The sequence below is a fragment of the Agelaius tricolor genome, unplaced genomic scaffold (genome assembly GCF_023055355.1).
Source record: "Agelaius tricolor isolate 1412-34295 unplaced genomic scaffold, bAgeTri1.0.p SCAF_34, whole genome shotgun sequence".
NCBI lineage: Eukaryota > Metazoa > Chordata > Aves > Passeriformes > Icteridae > Agelaius > Agelaius tricolor.
This window is the reverse complement of record NW_027269294.1, coordinates 2,905,911-2,925,013: the sequence shown is the minus strand read 5'-3', so window position 1 is coordinate 2,925,013 and position 19,103 is coordinate 2,905,911. Positions and strand designations below refer to the sequence as shown.

Sequence of the window (19,103 nt, the reverse complement as noted above, 5' to 3'; positions counted from 1 at the left end):
GAGCTGATTAATAGGAATCTAAGTAATGTTTCTAAAGGAAAATAAATAGTCTGAAACCCTGTTAGACAGCCCTATAGTCAATCTTACTAGAAAAGGAAGAAGCTAAACTTGCCTCTTAATTTCAGAGATGATTGCTCTGTCCTGCCTGCTTTTCCCATACTGATAATGTAACCACCACAGTTCATTTTGATCCTTACCCCTGCCTGCACCACCTCACCTGCCTTCTGCTGCTCACCTTTGCTTTCTAATCAGATGGAATTACTGAGATAGAAAAGATGGCCTTATTTAATTTCCTTCATTAAAATGTCTTGGCAATCTTTAAAATCCACTTTGCGCTTTTTTCTTTGGCTGAATACTGGTGCTGGCTCATACCTAAGGCAGCAAATGTTGATGGAAATGCTGTACTGAACTTAATTATGTTAGGAGGAACAGTGATTGCTGCACTGCTAGGATAAAGATTGAATTGAGCCTGTGGGACAATATGCCTGATTATACTGATTGGTACCTGTGCTTGTAATGCTCAGTTCCTTTTTTCCCTCAAAACTGTGGAAGAACACTTGGCCATCTGGCATGGCCATGCCATTCCTGCAGCTCCACGTGTCCGTGCTGGGCCGTGTGTGAGTGGCCAGGTCAGCACTGAGCTCCCCATTTATGGCTCTCACAGCCCCTTGTTATGGAGATGTGCATTTGGGATGAGAGCACATCCACCTCAGAAAAGGCATTAGCAGAGTTGTTAAGGATTTCAGAACATTTGCTTTTCCTGGGTGCTTTCATGAAACCTAATGATGAGCTCCCTTTTTTGGGAGAGAATTTAATCTCTTACGCTGGGAAGGGAAATGTTCAGTGTCTCTCACACCCAAGGACATTGGCTTTGGCACAATTTGATCTTATCTGAATGAGTCCTTTAACACAGCAGCATTCTTTCAGATCAGTTCATCGTTTCTAAATTCCTCAGGTAGATTACTAACCCTAACAAATTACTGGTGGTTTTTGATTCTCCTGCAGCCAGCAGCACAGCTTACCCCCTCAAAGAGGCTCCAGCAGGACAGAAGCACAACTCATTCTTTTCACCCCAACGCGTGGACAGGAAAAGCTTTTGCAGCTCTCATCCCAATTTCTTATGGGGACGAAAACAACCTTGTCTCATCACAGCAGATCAGAGTTTTCTTCATCAAAGTCCCATGGACTGCTGGACAAAGCCTCTTCCTTCAGTGCTTGGTAAGTACCAAGGTCAGCATCTGCTTTTTCACTTCTGCTGTACCACGACATTGCCTCAGACTATGGGGTGGCTCAGTCTCACTCAAGTTACAGTTCATCTGTCTCACTTGCTCCTCCAAAATTGATTTATGCATGAAAATTAACAGAGTCCATTCTTGCAACTGGTGCCTAGCTTTTGCAACAGATGAAGTGATCTATTTTAACAAGTTTATCCACACAGAGTATGATTAGTTATTATATTATTAATAAAGTTTTCATTGTGTTGATTTTTTATTTTATCTCTGATTCAGCCTCCGATTAGCCACAATTACTAGAAACCCCTAACAAATCACTGACTGTCAGTTTTTTACATGATTCAATATTGAACCAACTGGCTGTCAAAATCCCATGACCTTGGTCCTTCACTCCTTGGTGTGAGTCTTTAATTTCTCTGATAAACTTTTCCCAGGCAAACAAAGCCAGCTTACTGGGACTGACACCTTCTGTCCCTTGACATTTGTTACCTTTTGAGGTAATGCAAAGAGGCCCTGTGGGAGCTCCAGTCTGCTTCAGGCCTCTCTTAGTTGATTTTCAGTGAATTTTAATGATAAAGCTTCTCAGATTGCTGATCTGAGTTGTGAAGGGAACTGGGATGATCTGCTTCAACTAATGCAGCATCTTCAATTTCCCATTAGTTGTTGACAGCTTCATGCTGAAAAGTCCTCTTCATTTGGGACCAGAGGTATCAGACACAAAGCAAAAAACATCATTCTCATTCCTAACTCCAGGAAAAGGACATTTGGCACAGAGGGCAAGAGGTCTTGTCTTAGACTGAGCCAGAGAAGTGATAATAATCTAGTGAGGCCAGTTATTCATCTTCTCCCTGTAGCCCTTATGCCTTAGCAGGCTGAAAAACTTCACTTTTCCCCTACCCAACTTTGAAGACAATTTCCCAGCTGCTTGCCTGTAAAATTCCTGTCATCCTGGCCACCTGGCTTTGTGTGTATTTCTGTCTAGATGCTCTGAATCATTGGGAGGCATCCCAGCTCCAACGTGGCTACAAAGCAAGGCCAGAAGAGATTTACAAGTCTTGTGCAGCAGGATGCCAAGCCCTATTTCTAACACTGCATGTGTTATGGAAGTCAGTGTCCATTAGAAAAGCTTGCCTTTTAAAACCAAACACTCCTCCCTCAAAAGAGCCATGCAAACAAAGAAACAAATACAAAAGTGAGAAAGTGTTGTACTTGTTTCTTTGTCGAAATTATACCTTTCCTTTTAAAACGTAAGGAAATAATCTGAACCCTCCTCAAAAACAGAAAGCTTGCAGACTTCATTGTATCTTCAACTAGAAATAAATAGAGGGTAAGTGGATGAAGAAAGGATATTCAGAAAGGTTAAATGAAGTTAAAAGGAAGCAGTCAAAAAGATCTGGATTTTTATAGCAATTCTACTAAAATGTTTACTGTGTCATTAACAGGTAAGTCTGTTAATCTCTAAGACTTAATTCCTCAGATAAAACTGCATATTTAACTGCTTTTTCATCATAACTCATTGCTGAAGGATAGCATAAAGGATGGAAAAATGGATATATGAAGAGACACATCCTTCTGTGAGACTTGAAATACATTTACTGGGTCTTTGTTCCTGCTTGTTCACAACACAAGGCTCACAATACAGGCCCCTGGTACATGCCTTTAATTATGACTTCAGCAGAGAAGCAAGAAAGAAAAGCTGTTGTAGGTGACTTGTTGCCGTATTTCAGGCTGGGCTAACTGCAGGCAAATCTGGATCCTCACTGCACAGACTCTGAGCAGTGGAGTTTGGAAGTCTTGCACCAAGCACTTGAAAAGTATCTCTACACTTCCCTGTTTTCTAAGGGCAGCCCTTCTGCTGAATATTCCTCAGCCCTTTCTCTCTTGACCATGCACTGCTGAAACCTTCTGGGTGTTTCAGACAGTTTGAGAGGGTTTGTTTTTCCCATTGCTTGTGGTTTTTGTTCTGTTTAGTTGAAATAATTTTAAGCAGCCTATGGTGGTTTTTTTGCAGAAGAGAAATTAAATGGATAGAAAATTGCGTTATTTGATAGTGTTTGCAGTCTGTGGCTACAGCAGTGTGCAATATTTGGGTCAGATTGTTTTTAAGCAGTTAATTGTCTGCCCAACTGAATGCTCAAGCATAATCAGGCTGATTATGTTCAAGCAGTTGAAAGTTCAATGTACAGTGAGAAATAGGATAGCAATTATCTTCTAAATTCCTTCATATGAGCCACAGGAGGTACTTTTGCTCAGGACTGGAATCCTGGATAATCTCTATCATCAACACAGTTCTGGTTTTAGTTCCTAACATGTTTTTGAGAAAAAAATCAGCATGCAAATGATTGAAGTCAATTTTGATGTTAATCCTCAGGCAGCTATGAGTGGGAGACACCTGTGATTTCAGACTTTTAAAACAAAGACAAGTTCAGAAGTTAAAATTCTGAGCTCTGAAAGTACAAGAGAACTGCTTATTCCAGGTATTCATTAAAACCACATTCCAACACAGCTCAAACAAAGTGCCTGTGCATTAAAAGTTTGGGATTACATGAGGCTTTTTAAACACTTTGTTTTATTGGCCTTTGAATACATGTGATTTTTCAATGTGATGTTTATATTTCAATATATGTGATATTTCAATATCTGGTGTATGTATCATTGAAATCCCTGGTCTTTTATCTTTTAAAATATGTTCTTAAGAAGGCTCTTTTCCAAGATGGATTTGGTGCAAGAAATACGCTCAGAATCAGTAATTTGATATTAAAAGTTATTCTCTTGGTTTTCTAGAAATGGTGTGCAGGCAGGCAAGTGAGGAAGCTTTTATGTCAAATGCTCCCAGTCTGAAGGGAAATATTTCTTCCTCTGGGTTTTGGGCAGAGGTCTCTTACTGAACACCTGGGGCTGTCGTGTTTGGCCGTTCCGGCTGATGTCACACGGATTCTCTGAGCCCAGCTGAGAATTACAGAAGGACAGTAGAGAATTTTATCATCTTGAGACTGTATCTGAAATACAGAATCAACTTCTGCTTAATCAGCTTCATGATGGGTGAATATATTCAAACAACAAATATGTGTAAACATTATTTTTCTGAATCAGTTTCATTTCTTTTTCAAGCCAATCTACATCTGTTGATTTAACCTAGAAATGTATTTTTTTCCCAATCAGAACTTTAAAAGCTATCATTTTTCTAGTTTTCTTGTAAAGCAATATTCTCTTCAAAAAGATGACACAAATGCTCTGTAGCACTGAGGTCCCTGTGCATTTGAATGAATCCAATGGCATTCTCATTGTGTTGTTGGGTTAAATCACAGCCATGTGTTAATTTTATGTGGTTTGAACCACTTTGACCTGGTTCACTTGGAGTAGTCTGATAGAATTCAGTTTTGACACAAAACGGAGGTAAATTTAAAAGAAAAAGGAAATCCAAACTCTGTTTTTTGTCAGTACATCTTTATGATCTATCCTCCACAAGAGGCTCATGCTCCTCTGATAATGTGGGATGATAGCTAATGGGGGAATTGTTCTGCTGCTGAGCTGATCATAAAAACAGAAGGAGATGAATAAAGTCATCAAACAGATTTAAAACAGCAGCTTTTATTTCACAGCACCTTTAAGGCAGTGCCTCAGAAAAACTCTGAAATCTTGCTGCAAAGCCTCATGATGTTGAAGAAGTAAATTGCTTGAGAGGTTTAAACCCAGCACTTGTTCTGTGTTTTCTAGACTGTTCTTCAGTGTTTTCTGAATTCTCCCCGTTGATGGCAAGTGCCTTGGTAACAGTAGGTGATGGCTGGTTGTGTGGAATTTTTCCCTGTAATACGTAATTTAAACATTATCTGTGATAGACACAGACTCCTGTTGGTAGATATTAGTTCAAGGGAGACATCATATCCATCCTCAACACCAAGATTATTTGTTTTCATGGGGCATTCCTCTGCAATTTCACATTATCTTAAGTTCTCCTTCCTCAACTACTTGTATTTCAGATGGGTGATCTTTCTTCCTAAAAATTAATTTCCCGGAGTCCTCTTATTATTTCTCCAACTTGGGGATCTCCTAAGCCTAAATGACCACTCTGACATGGGTGTTCCCATCTCTTCCAAAGCTTTTTTGGTTTTGGTTCAGTGCAGGTTTTATTCAGTGAGGAGGAAATGCCTCCTGAGAATCATTCAGGGGCTACTCCAGCACCTACAGAAAGAGCCCTCCCCTTCTGAGCTGGAAGGATCTCCCTTCCTTTCAAGAAAGCCCCATCTGAAATTGTTTCCCCACACAAACCTTGCCCTGCATTCTCCATCTCGCTGGACAGGCTCCAGCACCTGCTGTGGGTGACACAAATGTGCTGAGAATACCAAGTGCCCCCTGTTCTCAGTCACAAAGGCACTGGCAGAGACTAAATGGTCAAAAGGAAATGTGTTAAAACATCTTGATAAGTAAAATAGCAACAGTCATGACTGCCAGATGGTGCTCACAGAAAGCTTGAAAGAATTAATCACTGTTCTGTAGGCTGCTAGCAAAAATGTGTTTGCTATATTTAAATGAAGACAGTTTACTGAAGAGTTTCAGAGTAATTAGAATTTTCTTAAAACTCACTGTCAAAATTACATTGAAAGAACTGTGGGCCAGATGATTCAGACCCAAATAACTTGGGTTCAAGCATTAGGTGCTTAGCCCAAACGTTCTTCCCTTCCTTGTCTTTCCTGATGAATATTTTAGCCCTTGTGGCTTCATTTGTGAAGTACTTGATAGAAGATTTTAATTCAAGTATCAAAGAAAAGAATAAAGCCACACTGGGCAGTAAGCTGCAAACTAATATATTTTAGTGTTTTCTAAATTGCTGCTCTGAGCCCTGATCTCAGTGACATCCCCAATGGTTTCAGCTGAGCCGTGATTCTTAGCTTTGGGAATCCTATTCAGTCACTGTTGCTTTCACTGCCAGATTACAGTTTAAGTGGCTGTGAAAAACTTCTTCATGCTTTAAGACAGCTTTCTGTGTTTTCACCTTTAAAATATATTTAAAGACTCATTAAACAATTCTTTGAGAGTTCTGCTACAATAATTTGGATGCTTTTGGTGCATTTGTTCTCCTGCCACATTTCCTCTTGTTTTAAAAAAAGTGTTGTTATTCCATTTTCACAATTCCCACTGAAATCAGTGAACTTTGCAATGAACTCTGCATTTCTTGCAATTAAAAAAAAACCTAAACCATCAACAGCCACCTCCAACCATGCCACATCTTCCTTTCCATATATGAATGTGAGTTTCCCTAATTTACTCTTGAACAACTTGCAAGGGGAAGGAACTAAAAGAAAAAGGCAATGGCTGATCTTTCTTCCTTTTCCTCAAAGGAGAGGACAACAAAATCTGATAGATTTTCCCTTGGAAGACAAATGAGAACATTCCAAGCTTTGTGGATTGGAAATCAATGTGCATAAAGCAAGAAAAATGGGCAATGTTATCAAGCCCAGAGTTTGCACAGGCAATGAACTCCAGAAAAAATGGGCCATTTTCCCATCTCTGTCTGAGCTGGCAAGCTCCAACAGAACTGGCTCCATCTGTGATTGCCCCTCCTGCCCCAGCCCATGGGGTTTGTGCTGCCTCAGACTGACCCACCTGTATCCTGAGAAAGTTCTGTGCAGTTTTTGGTATTATCCTGTGTTGTGTGGGGCTTTTAACATGTGGTTGTCAATAGTACTTTTCTTCTGTATATGAAATGGATGCCCACAGTTTGTCATATTTAAATCTTTCTTTTCTAGAACTTACCCATAAATTCCCTCTCTTTGCTACAGTAAAGTTCCATAATGGCAACTGAATTAGGGAAAATATTTGTAGCTAAGAGCATCCACCTAAATCCAATAGACTTCTGTGGTGATGCCTAAGTCCCACCAGCAATTTTAGGACAGAGTATTAATTGTTCTTTTCTATCAGGTACATGACATCAGCAAGGTTTTGTACCAATCCATTGTGCTTTTTGAGTATGAAAGTGGCTCTTGGAATTCTTACCCATTCTGTCCTGGCATATTCCATGTGTGGAATGTAATTAGGTTTATTTGGAGGACTCTACAGAATGTCTGTGAAGGCCAAGTGTGTGGGTGGGATCCTGGCCCTGTTAGAAGAGATGAGAAGTTTCCATTGCCTGGAATGAAGTTCCAGTTTTTAACTGGGGCTTTGTACACGTGAGATAAGCAGCAGGCAGAGCTCCTCAGTTGTGGATATTTCTTATCTCAGAGAGAAGTTGTCATAAGAAATCAGGGATCTAGAATCTTCTGACGTGTACATTGTTGTCAATTCTCAGAGTGGCAAAAGAGCTACCACTTGAGTCAGTGAAAAATCTGGGTAGTTGTAGCAAGGATCAAGGGTACATCTTTAGGAAATACTCCTTATAGTCAAACTGAGCAGGATTTCTGGGCACTGAAGCTCTCATTCTGTATTGGAAAATGTGTTTCTTCATTTATATGAGATAAGAATTTAATGAAAATCTCTTTCCCTGGAGAGGAAGTTCTTTCATTAGTGCAGGAGTAACTGTAGGTTAATTTTAAAGCTTTTTGCAGTCAAATTATTCTAATCTGCCAGAAAATTTACCTGGATATATATGAAGACATTACCTATTCACATTCATTTGAATAATACAAAGTCACACTATTTTCTTACCTAATCTATGAAACAATATTCAGTCTAAATCCCTAAAATTGTACTGCTGCCTTAAAATGTTCACATTATACAGGAAATCAGAGCTGGGGAAAGTTCTGGACTCTCTCCACGGAAATATCATCAGTCATTATCCCTGGGATAGTGAAGATTTTAAACCAAAGGAGCTCTGCCCTCTTTCAGTAGCCCAGTTAGGCTGGAAAATTTATGGGATAATGTATAGATAATCAGTCAGTGTTATTTCTTTGCTTATAAATAATGCTACAATCAGCTCCACAAATTGAGTTCTATTCTCAGCCTCTCTTCTGTTGTCAAAAGAATTTAAAATCTGCCAAGCAAGTAAAGCACACTTGGCTTCTTTTGCCTTGAGTATGTAATAACTTTGCTCAGTCTGCTGGCTGTGCCACTCTGAAATAAATGACACTTGTTTTTGCAATAGAGGAGAGTATCTGTTGATAGTATACCATCTTGTCATCCATTGCAAAAACATTTGTGGCTGCTGATAGCTCTGGAGTCTTGAATTCTGATTAAGGAGTTCAATTTTGAAATGACTGCTTCCCACTTCTCTTAAATTTCCATTACAAAAGCCTTCAATGCAATTTGATTTTAGTTTCCTTTGATCACCTTCATCAGTTAAAGGTCAAAATGCAAATCCATCACTAAAAGTCATTTGGAAAGGAATAGAGATTATGAAATTACATGTCCACATCTAGAACCACGTGTGCAGTTCCAGTTTCTTTATTTCAGGAAGTGCATCAGAAGTAGAGAACGGTTTCTCCTTTGTATGTAGGACCTGGATATGTGTCCATGTAAAGAGATTTTTACTGACATTGAGGGAACAGGAGATGGGAAATGAGCAAAGAACAGAACTGGAGGCAGACTGGAGTGCAGAGTGGGGCTGGTGATATGCCAAGTCCAGAAATGAGGAGGTTATGTTATTAAATAAAGTCACATCTCTCTCAAAGGACATATGAAACAGAAGTGACCACATTTTTGTAGCTTTCTATGAATCAAAGAAAACAGATTTCCATCAAATCCTGCCTGTTCTTTCATGAGTCTGAGGTTCTAGCATGTGTCTCATTCCTGTTTGCTGCTTTGGTCAGTTTTGTATGTTTTGTTGCATATTTTGCTGCAATAATCTCAAGATGGACATGGCAGAGATGGATACTGCAAAGATGATCATCACAGTGGGCAGCTGGTAAGAGACAGCACACAGGAATGAATAAGAAGCCCAGAAATGATGAGGAGAGAGCTTAAAAAGTACCAGGGAAAAATACCAGCACACACAGTTCAAACCATGGGGACATCAAAGAGGAAAGCAAATCCATGGATATTTTCCAGCTGTTGCTGTTCTAATTTAATTTAATTCTCTACTCCCAGTGTGTATATGAAAATAGAGTATCTGGCACTGGCAGAAATTTCCTTTGCCTGTGTTAAACATTTGTGTTAAAAAAAAAAAAAGTATTTTATCTGGACTGTCTTGCACCAATTTTTAAAAAATATATATTTGTTTTCTTTAAAGGGGAAAAGTTAGGTTTTACTGAGTGATCAGACCAGACTCTATTATCAACATTGCTAAGAAAGAATCAGTCCAAGCTGAATTTAGTGGTAAGGGAACCTAACAGTGCTGTTTCTCTGGTAACAGAAAAATTGTGCAGAGATCAATGTGTTCACAGGCATGGCCATTAACAACCTCTTAGTGCAGTGTAGTTTTGCTTTGCTGCTGATATCTTTTTCTCTGCTCTTCTCACTGGCTTCCTAAATTCTAATGAAAAAGAATCTTTTTTCTTTCACAGATAAAATTATTTTTCAGCTGTAAACAAAATGAGGACTTTTTTTCTAGATGAAATAGCCTGAAGTTTGTTGGTTTATTTGTAAATGCCAATTTGAGCTGTGACTTTGGCCTGATCAATGCATTGCTGAGCCTCCAGCTCTGTGCTCCTGCCTGGCCCCAGGTCCCTGTTTGTGTGACTGGATGTCAGCTTTGGGAAAAGCCCTGGCCTGGCACGGGCCTGAGGGGTGTGTGCCCTGTTTGGAGATAAAGGCTGGTAATGGGGAAAAGCTGTTACTGATTTTTGTGCTTGTTTCTGACAATAGGAAATGAAATATTTCTGTATGGCAGCATGGAACCAGAATAACCTGTTCATGGTGAGAAGGGTACTTGGATAAATAGGCCCAGCAGTGTCACCAGGAAAAAGAAGCTGCTTTTTAATTCAAGGAGCAAAGTGGAGGCACTTGGTAAATTGATGAAAACTACTTCTGTATTTATACTACTGCAAAAAGCAACACGATGGAATAACATCCACACCACAGCATGGAAGTTTTGCATAGTATAGGAAAGGAAAATGGCAGTCAGAAAAGTATATAGAATCCAGATGAAGGATGAGTTGGTTCATTGTGAGAGCTGTAGGCAAAAACATATCTGTGACTGAAGTTGTCACTTTTAAGAGGACATATTTTGGTTCACAGGAGCTCTTAGTGTGAAGTCAGTTGTGTGGATATAAGCGGGAAAGACTCTGAGTTAAAACAGGAAAATCTATCACAAATGTATATAAAAAGTGTGGGAAAGGGGAGGGAAAGTGTATAAAGAACTCTAAAAATAATGAGAAGGTTATTTCCAGAAGAGTGTAGGATTGAATAAGAATGCCCAAAGACTAGAATGAACGGATTGATGAAGAAAACAGTCAAGTTTTGGAGATCAAGAAACATTGGGCTGAAATTTGACAAAAGTGAAACAAAGTCGGATTTTATAAAGATTATTAAAACATGTTTTTAAGTTGTTTTGGAGTGATTCTGATGGCAGCCTGCTCCAGGATCCTCAGCTTTCTGCCCCCAATGGCTGCTGATCCTTAAGGCCCGGGCCGTGTGTGAGGGGCCGGGCCCGGGGCCTTTGGGCTCTTTCGGTGGAGCTTTGGAAGCCTCAGGGCCCAGCGGGGGCTGCGGTTTGGCTCGGCCATCTCGGTTTTATTGAGCCGAGCAAAAAGCTTCTCCCATCCTGGCTCGGAGGAGCTGCAGGAGCGATCTTCTCCTCCCTCCGGGCCGAGCCGGGGAGGGAAAGCACAGGTAGGGAGAGGACAGGAGAGACACAGGGAGAGGCTCCAGCCCCGCTGCTCCGCCTGCCCTGGCTGCCGGGAGAGGAGCCCGACAGCAGAGAGCCCCGGCAGGTGCTGGGCTCGGGCTGGAGCTGCCCTTCCCTCAGAGGGACAAGGGAAACTCAGTGCAAGCTCCATTTCCCTCAGAGGGACAAGGGAAGATTCCTAGAAGCTCCATTTCCCTCAGAGGGAAAAGGGAATCTCCATTTCCCTCAAAGGGAAAAGGGAAGCTCCGTGGAAGCTTCATTTCCCTCAGGGTGAAAAAGGAAGCTCTGTGGAAGCTCCATTTCCCTCAGGGTGAAAAGGGAAGCTCTGTGGAAGCGCCGCTTCCCTCAGAGTGAAAAGGGAAGCTCAGTGCAAGCTCCATTTCCCTCAGGGTGAAAAGGGAAGCTCTGTGGAAGCGCCGCTTCCCTCAGAGGGAAAGCCGGCGCATCACAAGTGAGGAAGGGAGATTTCTTCAACATCTGCCACGTTCTCTGGCTTCTGTTGTTAATAAACTGTTGGGTTTGGGTTTGGTTTTTTTCCCCTCACTTCATTAGCATTTTCTGTCGGTGGAAGGGAATTGTTGAAACTCTTTAGAGAAGAGTACTCATTGCAGAGTGTCCTCTCTTTTGTCTCAAAACTGAGACACAAGTGTATTCTAATCTAGAGAAAATAAAAAGAGAATAAAATTTAGGACATTATCAAATAGAAAATTAGCAAATCATTCAGAGAAAACTGAATTATCTTCAAAACTAAAATACTGGGATTTATGAAATGAGGCAATATTTTCTTTATGACAGGTAACAAGAATTTACATCAAGAACTGAAGACATGAACTGGAGGAAATTAGAGATTGAGAAGGACCAGCTATAAATGCCAGAAGGTACACACCAAAACAGTGAGGAAAAGGCAGATGTGGTTGTGGAGCACATCCAGCAAGGTAATTCCTACAGAAAAATATTGATACTATTGGAAAAGAATGATGGGATCTCACTTGGGAAGCCGTGTAGAGTCTGAGTCCCTCACACAGGAAGGATGGGGCTGGAGGGATGCAGAGGGCCCAGGAGGGAATGGAAAATGAGCAGAACAGTGTTTGATAGGCTGGCACACAGGGGAGACAGACAGACAACATTATACACATGTTAAAACTGCATCAGAAGTGTGGATACTAGAGGCAGAAGAACTAACACCCTGTTTTTCAACAACTAGAACAAACACCAGTTTTTCAACTAATTATGCATAAATCAACTCTGAAAATTACAAGTGGGTTTCTGATCATTAAATGTGGCAAAGTTTGCAGCAGTCCTCAAAAAAGAGCATTGAAATAATTGTAGAAACTGACCAAGTCTGAAGTTTGCAGTAACTGAAAGGTTTTATATTTTGCTAAGTAATTGTCAATTTCTTGGTTTAGCTTCTCTCACTATATATATTTAACCTTTTCTGAGTAGTGACTCAAAAGTTAAGCTTTTCATCTTGTGAGATTCATTTTCAGGCCCTGCAGTCAGACATTTATTCATTAAACTCTGTGATGCCTCAGAGCTACTTGTCTGCTCCGGATACCATGAATACAAACATTCACCATCAGGTTGTTTGCAGTGTCAGCCCTGAATAAACATGCAGGAATTACCAGGTGGTTACAGTGTTTTAGGTATGACAGATCTATGGCCTGGTGTTCCTGGTTTATTATCTGTTTATTTTAAGACAATTTAGTGCTGGGGGAGCAGACTCCTCCGAAGCACTAAACATCTGTTGCTGCTGTTAGCCTGAGCACTGGCAGCCCATAATGTTCTTGTCCCCTCTGGCAGCTGAAGGTAAATAAGGGAACATCACTCAAGTGTCAGTGTGGGGGGACAAGGGTGAGGAGGGGGGACAGTGTGTGACTACAGAATTAGGTCTGAATTCTCTTCCTGAAAACATTTTTTCCGTGGAAGTTCACATATAAATAACATGAAAATTGGAATAAAAAAAATATTTCAAAATGCATATATTAGTTTTGCATAAGTATGTTTCTGAAAAAACTCCAAGCAACCTTCCCAATAAACCAGGAATGAATATTGCTGCCTTGGGTCAATGCTTCCTAAACTGCAGTCAGATTTCCACTCAGTTTAGGCTGTTTCCTTTCAGCCATTGAATGTGAAAAGATGGTGAGGGTTATGTATTTACATCAGGTAATTGGTATTCCATAGATAGGGAAGGTGGGCTTGTTAGTGCCCCTTATTGTCACCATCTCCCAGCACATGTTACTGTAAGACCTTATTTTCAGGTAGGTTTGTAGCTTCAAAGTGCCTGTGACCTTCCCTCCTTCCCCTGCCACTGTCTCCTTTCAGATAACTTCTCCCTGCTATTGCAGCTGAAATAGCCGTTTTCTGAAACTGAATTGAGGAAAAATTCTTACTGGCCATGCTAATAAAACCACATAAGCATTTAATCCAAATTATCTCATATCCTCTGCACGGTGGAGCAGAGACTTGAGATCAGAGGAACAATCTTTGCCTGGGATGAGTTCTTTCTATCTCTGTGAAATTTGCCTATCAAGTCACCAGCCTCTGAAAAATCCCATTTTACAGACGTTTACTAGAAACATGTGGATTTTGGTAGCTGCAGTCTCTGAAAATGCCCTGGGCACTAAACCTTCTCCAGAAATGCAGCCTCTAAGTGAGCTGCTGCTGTTTTCCCTCCTTCCCTCTGCAGCTGTTCTCCTGCAGGGATTGGGACCCCAGGGACTGTGACTCACCTTCGCTGTTGGTGCTGTCACCAGTTCTGGACTACAGGATGAAACATTCAGGGTCTAGTTTGGATAGCTTTGGATGCCTTTCCTTTTTGTTCTTCTTCTGCAAAACGTTTCTAGGGAAAGGAAGGCGGACAACAAAAGTGTGTTCTGGCTTTATTATTTGTTTTATTTTTAAGGAAATTTATCTTCTCTACCATTTTAATTGTAGTGTTGAACATGATGGAAGAACTTGAATGACTAGGAAAGAAATGGTGCCCTTTCAGGAAATACAAGGCCTTTTGTTCAGCCCTGTGTTTGGGCACAGAGTGAGGGCAGGTAATGAAACAGTGAAGAAGTGTTCACTTAGCACCACAGTTCACAGACATGAAAATACTCCTGCAGTCAGAGCACCCTCAGCGAGCACCTCCTCGCCTTGCACAACTATGGCACCTCCATATGATGTTGTGCCATAACAAATGGGAAAATAACCTCACTTGTCTGCCCATTCGTTTTTCTTGTCTTCACCCAAATTATTAAACAGAAAGTGATAAACACAGCAATTTCAGCATTCAGTGAAACTGCAGTTTTTTCTTACTCCATCTTTCTCTGAGGGGTATTTCTCAAGCCCCAGTTTCTTTATACATGTGGAAAGAATGCAAAGTATAAACCCTTCTGAATCCTATTTTCTAAGCCTTTTTGTCATCTCTGTTGTTCTCATCTGCTTGGATTTCAATTTGTCTTTTTGAAATGTCATGTTCCAAACTGAATCACATCAGTGCTGCTGCTGAAGGCTGAGCATTGCTGAGCAGAGCAGGAGGATTATTGTGCTGGTTGAGACAAACTGTTATTGTTAATATAATCATGGGTAGCATTTGTCCTTTTTGTGTAAGCATCTTAGATGTGAATTGCAAGCAGTTTATGATTTAACTTGTAATAACTGTATCTTGGTAGGAGTGTTCCTTGGCCCACATTGCTCATAAATACTTGCTTTGGGTTCAGTAGTCACTAGCATTGCTGCAACCTTCTGGACTGTAAAAAAAATATCTATTTTAAAGAGTACATATAAAATGTATTAGGCAATGGAAGGCTAAGACAAAATGGCTCTCTGTGGCAGGGAATATCACAGGGAATATCACAGAATCACAGGGAATTTTTGTGGCAGCCCAGCAATCCAAAGGTATTTTTTCATGGTTGTTTAATGAATCTGAAGTAACTGGATTGTCATTGGGAATACAGCCAGCCCTGAGTGCTGCATTTCCATCACCCTGACAGACTGCACAGGGCTCAGGGCCTTGGCTGTTAATTCAGGGGAGAGGAACACACTGATGGTGACATTTGGAACAGGAGGGACAGAGGCACTTCAGGGTAGAGTTCAGAAATGTGCTACCAGGATGTCACAGCTGCAGACAGCACCTCCTGAGTGTGGAAATGGATGTGGAGGTCAGCAGCTGAAATAAATGGAAACTGCTACTCTAGGTCACTTGACTTTCTCACTGCCTAAATATTCAGCCTTGTTAATATATAAGTTCTGCAGATACCAAATATTGTCCATTTTTTCTCCTGTGACAACACTGACCACATCTTCTCAGAGGGAAAAAATACTCGAGCTCTTCAAGTCCCTGGCACCTCTCAGAGCAGATTACATAGAATTTTAGTAGTTTCTCCACAGATCAGAGAAAAAAAAAATGATCTTTTCTGAGACCCTCAGAGTTAAAAGTGGTAGATCAAGAGCTTGTGCTTGGCAGGGGAAGGTAATAAGATAGTCAGTGCTGAGATGTTAAAAATATCAGATCATAAATATGAGGTAACCACTCATTGACTGCTGCCAATGAAAATAAGCCCAATATTTACTTAGAGGTTAAAGAAACATGTTATTTAGAATAAAATGGAATTACTGCATGGGTCCAGCTATAAAATATGTGGAGCAGCCCCAGTTCCCATTGTGTGGCAATTCTGCAGTAGCTCCACTGTGGGATCAGTAATTCCCACACCAGGAATATTTTTGTATGGACTAAATGTGGCCACACGGAGGGGTAGTGGAGAACAACTACAAGACTTGAAATTCCCTCCCTGATTTATCCCCCCGTGGCTTCCATCTGCAGACAGTCTGGTCTTGTTCCTTGTGCCTCATTTGTGCAAGCTCCTGCAAGGGAAGTTAAGAGAAGAATGAGAGCAGGTTAAAATCTCAGAATGTGGATGATCTCTCTGAGAGTTGGGGGCACTTAGCACCTGCAGGAAATCTTCAGTTCTTGAGAAATGGATGCTCAGGGTCCCTGTTGCTGTAATTCTGTTAGGGAAAATGGCTGGTATATGAGGGAAGCCAATGTTACAAGAACACATTAAGTAGTCCTAGCACTGTCCAGCTTCCCTTGCTGTTCATTGCAAAAGCAGTGAAGTGAGCTTTGCATGGCAGTTTGCAGCATTGTGCAATGAAAGGTAAGGCATCCACTCAATTCTCCCCTGGACCATTTTCTCTGGGTTCAAATTCAGGATAATGATTTCTGAAGAGGAAGAGAATCCTTGAGAGCAAAAGTTCTGCCTGGCAGTGTACTCAGCTTGATTCCAGGGGGGGAGAAAGTCCATGTGGGCTGGGAAAATGGGCAGGGATGGGGGATTTGAGAGCTGGTTTTGGTTCTGTTGTACACAGACCCGCAGTGGAGTTTTGACCTCTGCAACCACAAGAGAAGCCATGGAAAGTCATGGGAAGTCAGATTAACTATTCTGAAATACATACAGAAAAATTCTGATTATTTATTGCAAATGCCCAGCCCCTGAATTACTTGTGCCAGAGCCTGTGGTCAGTGGCTAGAGGGTGAACACTGCTGTGGGAGAAGGGCTAATGCATTTCCATCTGAACTGATTGCAGAGGTGCTGTGCGCAAAAGCCCAAATTAAGATTTTACAATTATGGGTGTGGTGTGCCCAGTCAAAATTCTGCCACATGATTACAGTGACAAGTAACATTTCATGATCAAGAGAAAAAAAGAAATCTTTGTAAATTGATCTATTTGGATAAGAAGGTGAATATCCTGATTTTGGTGATGTTAGCCATTTAAACCTCCTGTTTTTGGTGGCAATCCATGTAAAGCCAATACCCACTCAATGGCCATTAGGAGCTTCTGAGTCTGGACATACTTTCAAATGCAGATATCATGGAGAGGACTATAAAATACAAATACTTTTTCTATCACTAGAACTGAAGTTGTACATAGTGACAATCTCAGTTAGAAATGATGACTTGGTTTTGCTTTTTTAGATCATGATTTAAATAAATCTTTTGCCATTACATTCTGTGTACTTTGAGGAGGGATTATAAAGAAATAGGAGAAAGCTATAAAATAGAAATTGATAAAAGGCTTATTTGGTGTTTGGGAGTCCACTGCAAGCAGCTGAAAAAGCCTTTGGAATAGAACCAATCTCTGTGAAAGCTTTATTGATTACACAGAGAAAAGTCCATTTTAAACACTTCCATAGCCCTGTGTTGCCTGAGGAGGCAAAATCTATTACAGTCAGATTATGAACTTTTTGTTTATGAACTCAGCTGTCTTAGTGGGCAGCTGGAAGAAAGCAGCTTTATTATTTCTTCTGTCTCTGAAGCAGAGTTATCAATAATCCCGTATTTCCCCATGTGTCTGCCCCTGCTGCTCTCAGGCCATCCACAGTGTGAGGTGCTCTGGCACACGCTGCAGCTGGAGCTGGAATGGCCGGCCCTGGAATGGCTTCCAGGCCAGGGAGCCTCTCAGGTGCCCCCCACGGCTCCCGAGGGCAGGATCTGGGCTGTGCTCCCTCATCGGTGTCTGTGTCATTGCTCTGCTCGCTCCAGGCTTTTTTCGGCCTCCGGGTTGTTGTGTTGTGTTAGGAGAATGACTCCTATCTACCCGTGGTTGAATGAGCTGTGAAATCAGCTGCCCAAAACAACTCTCACTCGTCGGGGTGATCGTGCTGCTCTACACGACGATCTCCACCTCTCTTTGGTCTAAGGAAAAGTCTAAGCCAGAAAGATGGGAGAGGAAAAGTGATTCCTTTTCTTTGCCTGTCCTTAAAGGGGTGAATGTCGGGCTGCAGCGGAGGAGATCTGGGTTTGGAAGGTACCAGAAATCTCCAGCTCCTGGGGCACAGAGCAGAAGCTGCGGGAGGGTTGGGGAAAGGAGAGCAGGGCGGGGCGGGCTCAGCAAGGCGGCGGGGCGAGCCGGGGGGGTCTCGGTCTCTTTTTCTCTCAGCTGGGCCCAGCAGCGCTCTGGAACTCGGGGCTGTGCGGGGCGGCTCCGCCTGTGGTGTCTGGGACTGAGCCAGGGGGGCTGAACTGACTCCGGGAGAGCCGGAGCGGCATTTGGTGTGTGCTCTGTGCTCACATGTTCCTCCTGGCCTCCAGTGATGGCGCTGACATTTGGCATCTCGCTGAGGGTGACATGATGTGACCTGCTTGTTCTAGCACCAGCTCTTTTATCAGTTTGGGCTCATAGCATCAATCCAGCTGAAATTGGTACCTGTGAGTGCTTTAAGTCTCAGGAACTGTGAAGTTGATTAGATTGACTCTGAACCAGCATCTTCAAACACTTCTGCCTGTCCTCTCCATTCCCCCAAAGCTCAAAGCATGCAGAGAAAAGGGTAAAAATGATAAAATGCCTAACTTAGTTCCATCCAGATCTTTCCTTGGAGCTTACAGTTCTTTTCCCTCCGACTGACCCTCATTTCTGACTGTGAGAAACAGCCTGTGCTGCTCACAGCATGTTTTCTCTCTCCTCCTGTGATACCTTGCCAGCCTGACAAGTTTTAATGGCTCCTTGACATTTGTTTGGTTTTTTTCAGCAACAAAATAGAAAAGGATGTGAGAAAGATTTCTCACAGGTAACATCAAAAGTTAGAGCCTGTTCATTTGGCCAATAGCACCAGGTAGCTGCACTTTTACCACTGATTTATGTCTCTTGGAAGATGTGGATAAACACAGAAATACTGGGGAAATGCCTCAAAGCACTCACAGTTCTGTTCTCTTTTACTCAGCTTCTCTTTTCAACATAGTTCTGAATGAAAGCTGTAGCAGAAGAGTTCTGGAAGATTGTCAGGCATTTAAGAGATTAAACTTCTTTCTTAGACTGAACATTGCAGAAAGGCTTTGCTGGAGAATTAGAAAATAATGCAATGAAATGATAGAATTCTTGCAAATTTAACAAACTCCGTACACACCAGATCCAGGCATACCAGCTGTAATTTCTGTTAGCTGTGATCTTGCAGGGATTTTGTGACAGTTTTACAATGGTAAATTTAAAATGGAAAACATTTAAAACTTTCCAAAACCAGCATGTGAGGATTCTGCAGCACTTGGCTCTGTACAAGCCCCAACCAAAATTAATCCAAATGTTCACTCTTGATGTGAGCAATAAGGGTTTGCAAAAATTACTGCAAGTATAGCAAAAGGTGTGATTGGATGAGTGGGAACTGTTTTTTTCCT

At 41.5% G+C, this 19,103-nt stretch overlaps 1 long non-coding RNA gene across 2 annotated transcripts in view; it reads left to right on the top strand.

Annotated features, from left to right (window-relative positions):
- Positions 1-931: 931 nt before the first annotated feature.
- Positions 932-19,103, top strand: part of LOC139602478 (uncharacterized) — a 29,181-nt gene continuing 11,009 nt past the window's right edge. The window contains exons 1-2 of one of the 2 annotated variants that reach the window (XR_011683244.1): positions 932-1,218; positions 11,746-11,885. This is a non-coding gene — a long non-coding RNA (uncharacterized lncRNA). Of the gene's footprint in view, positions 1,219-9,979; positions 10,110-11,745; positions 11,886-19,103 lie in introns of those variants that run through there. The other variant, XR_011683245.1, reaches the window with a different exon arrangement.